The sequence below is a fragment of the Podarcis gaigeae genome (assembly GCF_964106915.1).
Source record: "Podarcis gaigeae genome assembly, chromosome: 7".
Lineage (NCBI taxonomy): Eukaryota > Metazoa > Chordata > Lepidosauria > Squamata > Lacertidae > Podarcis > Podarcis gaigeae.
In genome coordinates, this window is record NC_139683.1 from 58,498,377 (window position 1) to 58,514,974 (window position 16,598).

Here is a 16,598-nt window from a genome sequence, read left to right on the forward strand (position 1 = left end):
ATTACAAGAATTTAGGGTCCAGATTCTTTGCCCATCACAAAGACAACTGGAGATGGTGGTGAAGAGAATAGTATCGTAGAGACAGTAACTTTGCTGCTGTTGTCCTACTGAAAGAATGTCCCTGGTGAGCATCCTAAATAATCTTTTATGTTGGCATTATTTGCATTAATAAAATAAGACCTTAAATTGAATTATTATAGAGTATAGCACCCTACAGATATGGCTACGGGTCTCTTCATTTCCCTTGTCATTCTTCCTTTCTCTGTTTCTGTGTCAACCTCTCACTTCTTCTGCCTCTCTTTCTCGATCTCTCCTACTCCTTGACTGTCTTATGCTCTGTGCTTCACAGACATGCCGTCCCACAGGCCAGCTGTCCCACACATCCACATCCCTGGTGTTTCTGTCACATTCGGCCCACTCTGCGGCCAGTTATCTCTGTTCAGTGATGTGATCACCAAGTGACAATGGCCACAATTGGAGCTGAAAATTTCGTCATTGGTGTGGGCTGGACTAGTGCCATAGAGTAGGGCATTGGGTAGGTACAAGAAGATACAGGCATCTGTGCCTCAAGATCCTGACTCACTCAAAATCCTGCTTCTGGCCTCATGATTTGAGCAAGGAGAGTGCTAGGTAAACTCATTCAGGAGGAACACCAAGGGTGGTTCCAGATTTGCAGCATTTTACTAGAGGGCAATGAAAGTGGCAGAACAGGACAGCAAGCAAAGGAACATCTGTCTTTAGATGAGTGAGGTGCCGATGCACTTAAGATCTACAGTTAAGCACTTAAGATCTTCCTTCCTAGACAGATTGAAGGCAGCATGGCAACTCTACTTGCCCTTCACCCCATAAGTCACAACCAACTGAAGTTAGCCTGCTTGCTATATGTTCCCTGACTGGCTGGGATTACCTAGTCAGCGATAAGAGGATGCAGTTTTGAATGATGGCAGTGAAAGACCTGCTGAGAGGGCCAGAGAACAGGCATGAACAAGCGGCTTTGTGTAACATTTGCTTTCCTTCCCAGGAATAGTGGACTTTCAGAGTATCTTGAACGATGCAATGAGGGTGATGAGTAGTGGCGGCAGCTCTCTCCTTGCCTGAACCATTGAGTGATGAGATGGTTGGAAGAGGATCTTGAGGCACAGTGTCTGCAGCCTTCCAGGTCACAGCTGCTGGAAGGCTGCTTCTCCCATGGTGCTTCATTAAGAGGCAACTACATTAGCCAAGGGACACGGGTGGCGCTGTGGGTTAAACCGCAGAGCCTAGGACTTGCTGATCAGAATGTCGGCGGTTCGAATCCCCGCGACTGGGTGAGCTCCCGTTGCTCGGTCCCTCCTCCTGCCGATCTAGCAGTTCAAAAGCACATCAAAGTGCAAGTAGATAAATAGGTACCGCTCCGGCGGGAAGGTAAACGGCATTTTCGTGCACTGCCCTGGTTCGCCAGAAGCAGCTTAGTCATGCTGGCCACATGACCCAGAAGCTGTACACCGGCTCCCTCGGCCAATAAAGCAAGATGAGCGCCGCAACCCCAGAGTTGGCCACGACTGCACCTAATGGTCAGGGGTCCCTTTACCTTTACCTTACATTAGCCAAAGCTTAGCCACCCTGCAAAGGGCCCAATGAATGTATAAACCTTAATTCTCACAAAAAAAATGTCTTCAGAAAAATACCAAGCAGAGAAGCGAGGGCACAAGTGCACTTTAAATGACGGTAAGTCAACCCGGTTTCAAATTACCACCTGTTGTCTTGACAACACATTAAAAAATTAAGTATAATTCCAAAGCCGTGGGCTACTTGAATTTTTATAGCTCATTCTCCCTTGAAATAGCACTGCACAGTGTCTATCAAAAAGCCAGTCATAATAGCTGTAGGCTACTTTCCAAAAATAAAACAGCAGTCTGAACCTGTCAGCACTCTGCTAATGCCACGTTCTGCATAGACTCTTCCAAAGCTTCAGCACTCAGCCTAGAAGGAGCCAGGATGCTATACAATGCAAGATAAAACAAGATCGAAACCTGATACGATGCCTAGGGCCCTATAGTAGAGAACACCACTGCTTACATCTGCCTTCCCCAACCTGGTGCCCTCTAGATGTTGTTGGACACCCCCCCAACTCCTATTGGCCCTAGCCAATGTGGTTAATGGTCAGAGATGATGGAGGCTACCAGGATAGGTAAGGATAACTTGTATCAGAAAGCACTGTATATAGCACTGTAGAGAAGCTGCCCAGAGAAAATGCCTTGGACTGATATTGAATTTCAGGTTTTATTTCCAGAGGACATAATGACCCAACTATATTGACTTATTAAGCCAGAAGTTGGGATATGGATTCATCATTTGGGACAGATGGAGTGTAGCAAGCAAATCAATGTCACTTAGCACAATAAAGTGTTGTATTATGGGGGCAGTGTGTGGCACTTTTATTCTAGCACTGAGGTCAGAGATGCTAGTGGAAATATTTAGGATCAGAGTGAAAGGCTGGAACCTACTGACAATCTATACTGCTTTGCCAGTCAGAAGCAGCACAGGGTTTTGAGAGCTGTGTGGGTGCAGCAGAAAGTATGTTGTATCGATCCTAAGAATTTGTTTGTTGGCAAATCAAAGCTATGGGCCATGCCACTAGGAGTCCTTCAATATCTGCAATCCTGTAAGTTGCACAGGAATAGGCACCAGAGAACTCAGCGGGTATTCCTTCCACATAAACAGTTCTAATATCAGTCTTTTAGGTAACATGCTTTGTCTTATACCATTTGTAAATGAATGAATGTGCAAGTTGTATATTATCACTATTATTTGCATTCCACTACTTGTTGAGCCCCATTCATGCGTAATTATATCTGGAGTTGAATAAATCTATGTAGGTGTGGCACTCACAAGTCCTGCCGCCACCCCAAATCTCTATGTCCCCACAAACTCCACTTCTGAGCGTAAATTGAACATCTTTAGAAGCCCCTGTCAGACCTTCATATTTAACATGTGAAGACAGGAAGTGGAGTCAGCAATGGTGTGAAGGGTGGTGCATAATCTCCTGTGGCCCCCACACAAGTTATTTAGCCCCTGTTCTACTAATGCTTAAAGGAGGCTTTTATGCTGATTATCTTGCCTTCCACCATAGGAAAACTATATTCTTTCTGTTTCACGTGCATGCATGTGTTTATTCACTATATATGATCACAACTTAGGAATGCAGGCGATGAAGTTCCACTGCTTATTAATGGAAATTTAACCTAAATCCAAATGTTAAAAGCACTCGTCCCCCACCTCCCCCACCCCCCACATACACTTAATTTGTCTAATTTTCCCAGTGACTTTCCGCTGAGTGCTGTTTTTGCCTGCAGATATATTCCTCTAATTCACTTTTTATAGTGGAACCAAGACTGCTATGTCACCCAAGCACATCTGAAAGCCTCATTGCTCTGTGGCTCAGCTTCTTAATCTGGGAATACAAACTCACTCCATGGAAGAAGAATAACAACCACTACATGAGCACCTTAACCATGCACATGACCATATTTAGGTTTGATGAGGCCGATCGGAAGGTCGGCGGTTTGAATCCCCACCACAGGGTGAGCTCCCGTTGCTTGGTCCCAGCTCTTGCTAACCTAGCAGTTCAAAAGCATGTCAAAGTGCAAGTTGATAAATAGGTACCAATCCAGCAGGAAGGTAAACGGTGTTTCTGTGCGCTGCTCTGGTTTCGCCATAAGCGGCTTAGTCATGCTGGCCACATGACCCGGAAAAACTGTCTGCGGAAAAACGTCAGCTCTCTCGGCCAGTAAAGTGACATGAGCGCCGCAGCCCCAGAGTCATTTGCGACTGGACTTAACTGTCAGGGGTCCTTTACCTTTACTTTTAAGCTACTGAAGGTAATGGGGCCCTTTATATGTCCAGCTGTCCTTTGTCAACAACAAATTGTCACTGTTTTTCGTGTTGAAAGTATGCTATGTGGTAATTTATGGACCTAATAAGTATTTAAAGCCATTTGCACATAACAAAATATGTATTTTATCAAAGTAATTGTTGAACTGAAATACAGTTAAGAAGTATATTAATAGTGAATTTTTTGAGGGATCCCCAAGAGTGTGGGGCCCTAAGCTTGTTTACCTTATATGTAAATCTGGCACTGACCATGCAGCTACTGGTAGATATCAGCCCAAGTACCGTAAACTTCATTTCTGAGGCCATTTTGGCTTCTCTGAGAGTAGGGACTCCAAGCATCATAAACAGAGGGAAGCTAATGAGAATCTTTCCTAGCTGCCTGACCAGGTCTAACAAGGGGCTTGGGGCAGGGGGAGAAATTTTCCTGAGTAAGACCTGTGGGGTAGGGTAGGGTAGAAACTCGATTCAGTTTGCAATTAAAAGCAAAAGGTTCTTGTGCACTGAAACAACACAAGAACCAAAGCACAGCCACCCTTTGAAAATCACACTTCTTCTAATTTTGCAATGTAGGTTTCTTGCCAAGTAATGTGTACACAAATGCATATATTGGGGTAATGTGTGCATAGAAATGCATATATTACTGAAAATAACATGCAGAAAAAGCATTACAATAGTGGGAATGTGAATATTAGGGAAATGTTTGTGAATTTTCATAAGGACTTTTATTTTTATTTTTTAAAAACTGATGTGAAAATGTAGGTATCTGGACAATTTCAGTCACCACATTCCTATTTGCTCCCAGCCATTGTGTGAATAATGGTAGCTAAACTCACCTGTCACAAATTGTCTAGATTCAGAATTCGTGTGTGTGTGTGTGTGTGAGAGAGAGAGAGAGAGAGAGAGAGAGAGAGAGAGATCCATTGCTTTTGGTTCACATTTTAAATATTATTGTGGTTAATTGCATCTAAGGACAAGTCCACTGATAAAGAAGCCTGCTATACAAGCAGCATAATGTGGAACAAAAGGGATATCTGGAAAGTAGACTCACAAAAGCATTGGATAATTTAATTTATTGGTCTGTTGCATTCATGTTATCATCTAATTATCTAATTTATACATGTAAGAATGCAAATGCTGCATGAAGAGAAATAACAGAAATAATTGTAGCTGACAAAGCTGTCTCTAATCTTCCACAGAGAATGAGTCCCCCACACCCTTTTTATTCTCAAGTTATATTTTATTTTTTAAAACACGTATCAGGAATCTCCCAGTGTAGGACAGAACTGAGTGCATCTCACATATATCTCAACTAATGGCCTTCATTGTAGGAAGAAAGTGCTGAAAGGATTTAGGTGAAACCAACTTCACCATCAGTTCCCATATTACAGCAACACACACACACACACACACACACTTAAAAAAACAACAACCAGAACTTGCTTATCACAGAATATAAAGCAGGCATCTCAGTGTTAACTTACAATAACACTCTCCATCTTGGTTGGTTAATAAAATTAACTTAATGAATTAATTATATTTCACTAGCTTTTCAGCACATACTGTTAGGTGTGTCGTAGCAAAATACTGAATAAAGCTTTAAATGGAAAAAAAAGAAATATGAGCATTCAGGAGAGGTGGCCTGTTTTTGTACTGATCTAGCAAGCTTAGCTTAGTCTTTCATACCCTCCAACTTTTCTCTGATGAAAATAGGGACATCCCATTCCATAATGATAATTTTACTATTTATACCCCACACATCTTACTAGGTTGCCTCAGCACTCTGGGAAGCTTCCAACATTTATAAAAACATAATAAAACATTAAACCTTTTTTTAAAAAAAATAAAATCAAAATATAGGATTGCCTTCGGACAACTCAGGGACTGGATAACTCCATACCCTCCAACATTTCTCCAATGAAAATAGGGACATCCTAAGGAAAAGCAGGACATTTCAGGATCAAATCAGAAACCAGGACGGCTTTTCTAAATCAGGGACATCACTTGGAGGGGCTGGTCTTTATAGGCTGTAGAAATGTCTAGGAAAGCATAAGGAACAGGAACAAAGTATGGGTGAGTGGGTGAAGTAGCATTGACAGATGTATCCTTTATTCTTATCCATTCTGACCATGCATAAAAACTTCTTTTTTAAATAACACTATTTTTTAAGTACCACTATACAGTGGTACCTCGGGTTAAGAACTTAATTCATTCCGGAGGTCCGTTCTTAACCTGAAACTGTTCTTAACCTGAGGTACCACTTTAGCTAATGGGGCCTCCTGCTGCTACCACACAATTTCTGTTCTCATCCTGAGGTAAAGTTCTCAACCTGAGGTACAGTACTATTTCTGGGTTAGCGGAGTCTGTAACCTGAAGCATCTGTACCCTGAAGCATCTGTAACCCGAGCTACCACTGTATTTATCCAAAGCCCACCTTTGTTTTCTGCTGGTTCCAGGTCTCTCTCTCTCTCTCCCCCCAGGAAACCTGTCCACCATGCATAAGGGCTAATTTTGTAATAAGAACTGACATCACTTCTGCATTGCATCTATGCAGAAATGTAACTTTTTTAAAAGGCCTATCTCTTCCATACCCCGATGCTGAATGCAGCAGGCAAGTCCTAAACTTGTACAGGTGGTGTTACTCATAGTAGATCTTTTGAAATTATACATGTTCATTCATTTCAATGGGTCTACTCTGAATGAAATCTAGTTGCATACCATGAGATTTAGTGGAAAATCTAGTAAAATCTAGTTGCGCAGTTAAGAATGACACTGTTAGTAGACTTCCACTCGGTGGTTTCCATTCCTCTGCCAAATCACTGGAGACTGAAGATATGAATGATCTCTGGAATGTGGTCCAGCTTTTGCCCCCAGTAGTCAGGAAATTCTGGAGTGCCCTGCACCTGACACACACCTGGGATCACATCCTATGGTGCAGGGCCCTTCTGGCATTCCCTTTGTTGTGTGGGGGCCACTTTGGTTTGACTCCTTCTTCCATCATGATAGGTCAAATAGATGGAGCCACAATAGGAGTCCTTCCCTTGCCAATGTCACCCATCCCCAAATCTGGGACAGTTGATCACTGAGAAGGAGTGCAGCATAGATTCCTCTTGTGTGTCCTGGAGCTTCCAGAAATATTTTTGGCACAAGAGGGAGCTGCTCTACAGGAATTGCTTTGCCATGGAAGGCATGCCATAAGAGGCTTACATTCTGTAAGGCAGGGGTGCAGAACTTATGGCCCTGCAGGTGTTGTTGGAATACAACTCCCATCATCCCTGACCATGAATGATGCTGGAGTCTAGTAATATCTGGAAGACCACAGATTTACCATTGATGCTATGAGGCTGGGAACCTCCAGTCTGCTGGCCTAATTAGGTCCACCAGGCATACCCAGTTGGATCATGAGGATGAGGCTGTTCTGGCCAAGACACACCCAAATACAAGAGGTCAGGTGCTGGGCAGGTAAAAATGTGACTGGGTCAAAGGATGGTTACAGGCACCACTGATCAGCTGAGTGATGGTGTTTGCCATCAACTAACCAACAGTATAAGGAGATTCAATTCACAGCGAAGCTCTTCAGAACTTAAGAAATGGCTCAGCAGTTAGCACAGTTAAAAGTGAAGGGATTGGGGTGTCAGGAACGGAAAGCAGAAGAGATTCATCTCAGCCTTATCTTTGTTTTTCATCTTCTTTTTTTTTACAAGTTTCTCTGGGGTCCTTTCAGGGCTTGGTCATTTGTAATGTTTGCTCGTGAAATTGCCTCTAGTACTGAAACATACAATTCTGAATAAGTCATTTCTGCTTCACGTGCTTTGATCAGTACAATCCAGAAAGAGTGTGAAAATAATTTTGTCCACATAAAAAGCATTACCTTTGAAACAGTAGCTACACGTAATAGGTGCTTCCCCCCACTGCCTTTTCAAGGTGCATTTATGTTGTCCTAGCTCTCCATGAATTGAAAATTGACCCCAATATTTCTTTGAGAGCAAGTAGCAATACTGCTCCAAGCCCAATTAATGAAATGCTTATTATTTAGACATATACATTCTGCCTTTGGGGCATTTTTTTATACTACAGTCTCTGCAGGAAATGGCAATAGTTAAGGAAGATCGCTATGCTGATAGCTGTAATATATTTTCCTGATCTCATCTACTGTCAGCCTTTAACACGCATGCTTTTTTAACAGTCACACTTTTTAACACTCATTCTTTTTAAGCACTCACTCTTCATGGAACACAGGCTGCTTCAAATATTAAAGTGCCATTAAACTTTGACCATGACACCACACCCCAACCAAGGAGTGTTACTTTGAAAACAGTTAGTTCTGCATATGCAGAATGTCAGGCAACTCCCAAACTGGGAACTTTGTGTCCCTATTCATTTATGCAGCTATTTGTATACTTATTTAATTACAGTTGTCTCTAAGTAGAGCATAAAAATTCAACACGAGGAAAATAAAAATGAGTTAAAACGAAAAAATCAGAATTCAGTTAAAATTCCCACTGGAATAATAAAAATAAGAGTCTTCAGTAGGCACTGGAAATTCAACGGGTAAGAGGCCTACCTGTCCACAACGGGAAGAGAAATCCATAAAATTGAGCCTATGATATGGAACACATGGCTCCTGGTAGATATGAGCTGTGCATCCTGGCCACAGGGGATCACCATATATTATCTAATATAAATATGTGAGTATCTGAATCCTCTTCTAGTGCCTTAGGAGTGAGTAAATGGAGGCAGACATTAGACTGCACAGGGAGAAATTGGGGGTCACTGAACTGATTTTATCATACAGCAGGGTTGGGGAACCTGTAGCCCACCATTTTTGATCCAGAAAAACCATATTGTATGAAATAATCTGGGTCTCTCTCACACACACCCCTATTCAGTACACTATTCACTGAAGCACACTGGCCCCTTAAAGTCAAAGGGGAAGACATTCTAAACAAGTTTAATAGAATAGAAGTTTAATAGAAGAAGAAAAAACTGTAGACAAAACAGAAAATAAGCAATGTTTTTATCTAAAGATGAGAGGATGTCATAAATCCAAACATTCAAAATGGATACAGGATGAACAATCTGTGGCATGATCTTCACAACTATATAGTCAGGTATGAAAGAAAGTGTGGCTGATTCCCACATGTAAACAATTCTTTAGTAAACTGACACGATTGACCCACATTTCTGACAGAACTCTCACACCAAATGATTTGTCTTAGGCATTTATGTCAAGTACAGTATGTCTAACGTATGTGCCCCATACCATATGTGTCAGAAATGCCCTTTGGAAACCCCACTAATGGCTCACAAGAGGATTGTGGAAACAATGGGCTATTTGAACTTTCAAAATATTTCTTTATAATTTACACACTCGGGCAATGAAACAAGGTTGACATAATTCAGACAATAAGGGCTCAGGTGATTGAAATGTCATAAAGGAATGCAATAGCAAGCTAATTGTTAATGGCGTTCTTACCTCCTTTGAAGTCATTTTCCTCTTAAAAAAACCTGACACATAAATGGTTGTCGACAAGGAGAAGGATGATGCATATAGATGCAGACACACAGGTTAGAGGTTGGATGAATTGCTATCCACTGTCAACCACAATGAATCTTTCAATCTGTACAAGGCTTACAACGGCGAGGATAAATTCATTTCTGTTTATTACTTAGAAGTGATTGCTGTTATTGCCCTCACAATCAAAGTTATTATTGTATAATCACAGCAGACTGGCTAATGGCATTCAACAGAATTTGTGTCCTTTAGCTATTTGTTTCATAGCTGTTGAAAGTCATTTTTTATGAACTGCCTAAGACCCAGGCAGATCTTATGTGGCGCTGACACAGTCACATGGTTTTGCAGGCTGTTTCACAACTTTTTTGTTTTCTATTTGCAGTTGTGAAAATTTACACCACTTGGTGTACTTAAGATCCGAATGACAATGAGTAATCTCTAGATCCAGTTTTGATGAAGGAAAAGGATTTCCCTTGAGTGTATATATGGTGTCCGAGTGTATATGGAAACTTCAGCAGTAGGGATGAAATTTCACTAGTCCTATGGAAACTTATTTACTTTCCCTTGATATTCCTCACGTAGCTTACTGGAATGGGAGCCTCCAAAATGTTCCTTTAGGCTAAATCTGCTGGCAATGCTTAATAAGCTGTACAAAGGCTTCACCAAGGGCTGACTCTCTCATATCTTCCGTACTCCATTTTTCACACATAAAAGTCACGACAATATCTTACCAAGTTGCCCTTTCTTCCTTCCTTCCCTCTCATGGCCTTTTACCCTATCAAGAACAAAGAAACAAAAGAAGAGAATATCTGAGAAAAAAGTAATTAACAAGAGGGAGATTGCTCCAGCCCTCTGAGGTATTACTCAGTGTTGGCATAGGAGCTTTGATAGGAAGATGTTACAAGGAACAGTGCGGAGGAGTTGTGGGATATGGTGATGAGTTGAAAATACAAATCAGCAAATATGATGCCTTAGGCATTTTTGTTCTGTTTTATTAGATGAAACAATGCCAATGGAATTAATGTTAACTGAGACCAATTATTCTGATATAAGCCATGCTATTTCAATAGGGCCACGGGTTATAACTTCATTTGAGCTCTACTGCAAAAGGCTCTGTGTCACAGACGCTTGGGCTCTGGTCACTGACGTCATACTAGGAAAGGCTATTTTGATAAGCTTCAATCCGTGAGGAAAACAAACACATAAGGGACTAGATGCAGAACAAGTAGACCTACTGAAATCAATGACTGGTATCCAATATTCAAAGAAGAAATGCTGAAACCAATGGACTTGCATTAGTCCATTGGTTTCAATGGGTTTACTCTGAGTTAATCAGATACCACCAACAGATTCCAATGGGTCTACTCAAAGCATGAAAGGCAGGGCAATCCAGGCAATGGCAGGGCATGATGGAGCAATGGCTCTATCAAAACATCCACAGCCTCATTGGTCATGCTGGTTGGGGCATAAGGTGGGCAGGCAAATTGCTGCACCAGCTTGGATTGGGCTCAGTGACAGCAACTGATGTTAATGGCGCTGATTCAGAATCCATTGGATCTTGGGCTGGCTCAGTCCTTTGGTCTTTTGAGACTTACAGTGAAGTCATTCTGACGCAGAACCATATATGTGCAACAACAAACAGATGGTGTATCCGCACATTCACTTCAACAGAGGGGCCAATTCAAGTACAGTGGTACCTCGGGTTAAGAACTTAATTCATTCTGGAGGTCTGTTCTTAACCTGAAGCACTACTTTAGCTAATAGGGCCTCCTGCTGCCGCTGCGTCTCCACTGCACAATTTCTGAGGTAATATTTCTGGGTTAGCAGAGTCTGTAACCTGAAGCGTATGTAACCTGAAGCGTATGTAACCCGAGATACCACTGTACAAAAAATGAATGGGACACCCTTGCTGGCAGCAGAGCATAGCATCCCTTTGAATTATAGTGTACAAGAAGCGCAACACAGGAATAATGTGGAGAAATATTTATTGGGCCTATTATACAAAAACATCTTGTCACTGACTATGTGACATGAAGTATTGTGCATAAATACAATGGATAAAGCACTGTGGGGGAGGGGGAGGTAGTGTATGTCCATATTAGACATTTACACCCCATTGCTTGCATTCCTTTGCCGGAGTTAACCAAATGTGAGCTAATACAATGATTATATATGACTCAAATCCATTCAAAGATTGCCCAGATCACATGTAAATAAGACTTGCTACTACACAGGAGTTTTTGCAAAGCTGTGATTGGGTCACACAATGCATGTGGATGCCAAACAATGTATTAATGAGCTGTCAAGGTGAAATTCATTTATTTTCCCTTATCACTCATAGAACAGGTGTCCTGTCAGCCTCTTCCAGTCTACACACCAAGAGGGAGACACACACACACCAAGTGAGAGAGAGAGAGGGTGGTGAGGGATAGAGAAAGCTTTGGAAGCCTCATAGCCTTTAGCTGAGAGACGGGGGCAGCAACTGATTTCATTTACAACCAAGTAATAACATTCTGTATATGAATGCTGACCTTTACCTATCCAGGTCCCATGCAGCCACCCTCAATCACAATAGGCCACCAACCCAACCCCAAGTTTTGTAGAGGAGAAGGAATTAGAGATGCTATCATGTAACAGGATAGGCTGTGACCCTGCCTATGAATATGAAAAAGTAATTCGAACTTTGGGAGGGAGGGGGCGTGATGCATATTAGCAAGCAGCGCAGTACTGCAGTCACATACACGTTTATCACAGCTACCAAATGTCTCCTAGTACGTCAAGGATTAATCTGCACAAGAATAGTAAAGCCAGTAAAGTTCTGAAAGCAATTAACTGTCTAGCTTTCAGCCATGCTCTTTCCACAGCCCACATTCCATTCAATTTGGCTTCTGCAGGACTGTGTCCAAAGTTGTTCCTCCAGCCAATCACGTGGAGACTTTATACCAGCTTCATATTTAGCATCTTGCTTGGCAGCCATAGGTTTGCAGACATTCTGTGAAGGCAAATGCGTGGAATTCCACGCATGCAAGTGAATGAGCTGGTGGAAGGCTGCCAGCCTGCTTGGTTTCCACGCTAGCTGCAGAGGAAGGGATGTCTCTACCTCTACAACAAGCACAGAGGCTGACAGAGGAGGGACAGGCCACTCTGTCCCTCCTGAGAAGTCTCCTTGGTGGAAGCCTTTTTGTTTTTTACAAGCCAGCTAAGAGTCAGTAAACCACATTTCCACAGGCTTCCTCTGGACTATCCCAAGATATTTTCCTGCTACACATAGAATCTGGCCATTCTAGCAGTTGAGACTTACTTCAAATGAGACAGCATTGGACACCATAGCCAAAGGCTTCTGCCACCCTGGCACCTGAGGCAATTGCCTCAGCTGGCCTACTGAAAGGGCCTGCTCTTCATGGTCCACAGGCTAGTATAAACATTTGTATGCTAGTAAAAGGTAAAAGACCCCTGGATGGTCAAGTCCAGTCAAAGGCGACTATGGGGTTGTGGCGCTCATCTCGCTTTCAGGCTGAGGTAGCCAATGTTTGTCCACAGAAACATTGTTTCCAGGTCATGTGGCCAGCATGACTAAACCGCTTCTAGCACAACAGAACACTGTGATGGAAACCAGAGTGCACAGGAATGCCATTTACCTTCCCACCACAGCAGTACCTATTTATCTTACTTGCACTGGCATGCTTTTGAACTGCTAGGTTGGCAGGAGCTGGGACAGAGCAACAGGAGCTCACCCTGTTGCAGGGATTCAAACCACCAACCTTCTGATCGGCAACCCAAGAGGCTTAGTGGTTTAGACCACAGCACCACCCATGTCCCATGCAGGCAGGCTAGTAATTTACACTGGCATATTTACAAGGCTGATTTATACATTGGAAACATAGACCAGGATCCAAAGGGCTATATCAGAGCCTGACTTCCTACCAGTATCTGTTGCTCCTAAAAACTTTGGAAGGGGAAGAAATGACACTCCAAAGAGGCATTTGATGTGCACTGTAGCCAGATGGAAAAGGTGTCTGCTTTTGCCATACGTACACGGAAACACTTTGCACTTAGGCAGAGACTTCTGGATTCTAGCTGTAATGTGTATGGTTTCAAGTAATGACCAATTTTTTTTTTGCTGCAGCAGTTAATAGATACATTTTTCAATCCCTTAGCATACCCATATTTCATCTCGAAAGTATGTGAAAAGCATAAGCTACTCTAATTTCCATGATGGGTAAGACAGTGAATACTGTTCTTCTCATAGAGAAGAATTAACACAACTAATTCTACTCAGAAGAAAATAATTATTCTCTTTGACCCTTCATGCCCTGAACATGTCTCACTCAAGCTGAGGTTTGCATTATGGTTTTGCCCAAAAGCAGGGCAGGGAAATGAGGGGGAAACTCAGTTTGGTTAGCCACACACTATTAGTAAGATGTTACAGAAAGTTCATTCTATGAAAAGGGTTTTTTTAAAGTTCACATGATATCCTCTGACTGGTACAGGCAGCTGTGACATTTGGGCCCTGCTATAGAAGGAAATATCTGCTCCAAAAATATGCTAACCATCCAATTTTTTTGTTTGCATTCTATTCAGTGGCTTGCATAAATATTCAAAATCCAAAGAAAAGGAACAAATCAAAATATTTGACATTCTGCCTCACGTTGTTGGCATTCCTTGAGGGGCTTCAGGAAAATACAAAACCGTGTTTCTTTCACACAATGGTACTAAAGAGCACTTGCGTCTTCCTTGTTTTCTCTGCTCTAAACTTTTGCTGCATAACGTTATAAATGTCCCATAGGAACTTCCATGGGACTTACCGAGTTTCAAAAGATTTTGAGAAAGCAGCTCATCAAAGATCCCTGAGTAAATTTAAGAGCCATAGGAAAAGAGGACAAGTTCTTTTGGATCTGGAATTGGTTAAGTAGCAGGAAGCAGAGAGTAGGAATAAATAGACATTTCTCTGAATGGAGGGATATAGAAAGTGGAGTCCTGCAAGGATCAGCACTGGGACCTTTGCTTTTCAACATGTTTATAAACGATGTAAAGTTAGTGGCGAGCAGTCAAATAGTCAAAGGGAGCAGGAAGAAGGGGAGATTCGGAAGTGGACAGCAGAAAATATTATTCTGCAAGAATGCAACAATATATGCATTTACATTTTGGGGATTCAGTACCACATTTGAAATGCCATACCTAAATGAAAGATCCCTAGTAATTGTATGCTTTCTCATATCTTGTTTGAAGAAAAGCCTGCTAGTAGTAATCTGATTTAGCTGCTTCTATAGCAAGTGCCTAGCACTGAATTTCCATCCTATCTTTGTTTCCACACCAAAGCACTGGATTACCAGCTTGTGGATTTGGTCTTCTTGCCCAGTTTTCAAAATGATTTGACAGATAATATGTCAGCACATGCAGCCAATTTTTAAATATACCATTTTCAGCTCTTTACTTCACAGAACTGAGCTGCCAAATCTTTAGCCCACAGGCTGGGGGGTGGGGGGATACAGCAATATGGCTAATGTATATAAAAATGTATGCAACTGTGGAATAGAAAGAGGAACAACACAAAGTAAGATATAGAACATAACAAAAGAATAATAATAACAGAGACTCCATTCCGAATCCTTTTTAGCAAAATTAAAGCAATGAACTAAATTATAAATTAAATTAGGTTGATGAAAGGTGAAGGAAAACACACTCTTTGAAGATGCAGAGCCTCTGAGACTAATGGGCTATCCAATACTTAATCCTTGTGCATGTAAAAGGAAGTGAAGCCATGGCTAACTGCTCAGAAGGCCACATGGTTCTCATGTGAAAGGGGAATAGAAATATGAGTTCTCTTGAACACTGTCCTTCTCCCATGGGTCCCCAGAAGTGTTTTGGACTCCTGCCAATGGGCAGTGGTGATTAGAGTTGCAGTCCAGCAGCCTCTAGGGACCCCAAGCTGAAAAAAGTCTACCCTAGAATATTACACTGAAATGATCTTTAGACTCCACAAACACACCAATGCAACACTTGCTTGCGAAGTATAGGCAACAACAGACCTGCTTATTTTCAGCTTCTCCTTCAGAGAAAGTCAAGAAATAGTTTGTATTATCTGGTTTACAGTGTTCCTGTCCAAGGCCTTCCCAGATTTCTGGATGCCAATATCTGCCCTCCCTTCCCCACAGGTGAGCGGGGTTTGTGGCACCGAGCGGGGCTCACCTGGGCAGGTGCCACCCACCTGCTTGAGCTGGCCTTTGCCCGCCCTCGGCCAGGGAGGACAATGGACGGCTGGCCAGGGATGGGCCCAAGGCCAAAGAAAAGAGGCTGATTCCGTTGGCCAAGCCTCTTTTGCTGTTCTTCCTTCCAGGATCAGTAGTAAGGATGGACCTGTCTCAATGGCCCAATTCACATCCCTGTAATTCATCACCCCACCCCATTTCTTTCCTCTTCAGACCTGCTTCACCTGCATCTACCATGCCTTGGGGAGAGGATTTTCAAGTCACTTCTTCTCCCCCCCCCCCCTGCATTGGCTGAAGAGAGCTTAACTCACCCACTCCCCATTCTTCTGGATATGCATCTTCTGGAAGAAATGTTCCTGAAGATCATTCAACCACTCACCTTCCTCTTGCTTTCCATCCTCTACTATTAAACACACACAAATACCTGTTATTTGATCCTGCAAGCCTAGGTAGACCATTATGTGCTGCAAAATGCACCCCCCCCAAAAGCCAGAGGGTGCCATAATAGCAAAAAACTGCCCCTCTCTGAGCTTCCTCTAGCATAGACATGCGCCACCATACAGGTAGCGTGACATCTAATTTCCTCCGTCATGGACAAAGGAACTCTATGTCTCATACCTCCTTCATCAGCTTCTCTCCTGTGAAGCAGAGCATTTTATACAGTTGCGGTTGGGATGGGAGAGCTGCCTCCACCCTCCACAAATCTTAACTCAAGCTACATTTAGCCCTACGGTAATGGTCAATCCCTAAAGGGTTTGTACAGTTCAAATGAACTCGCTTTTATAACCATGAGAGCAGGAGGTCTCTTGATTCTCATTTCCAAGCCTGTGCAAATGTACTTCACCTTCAACCTCAAAGTGGTTGTGCTATTAACTATTGACGGTGGGGGGGGAGAGGGAGGAAAGGTGTCAAACATCTGATCTATGTTTGTTCCAAGTAACCAGTTTTTCGAGTTCTGAAAGTTCCCTTACAAAGGCAGGGTCTATTCTAAATTCCCAGACGAT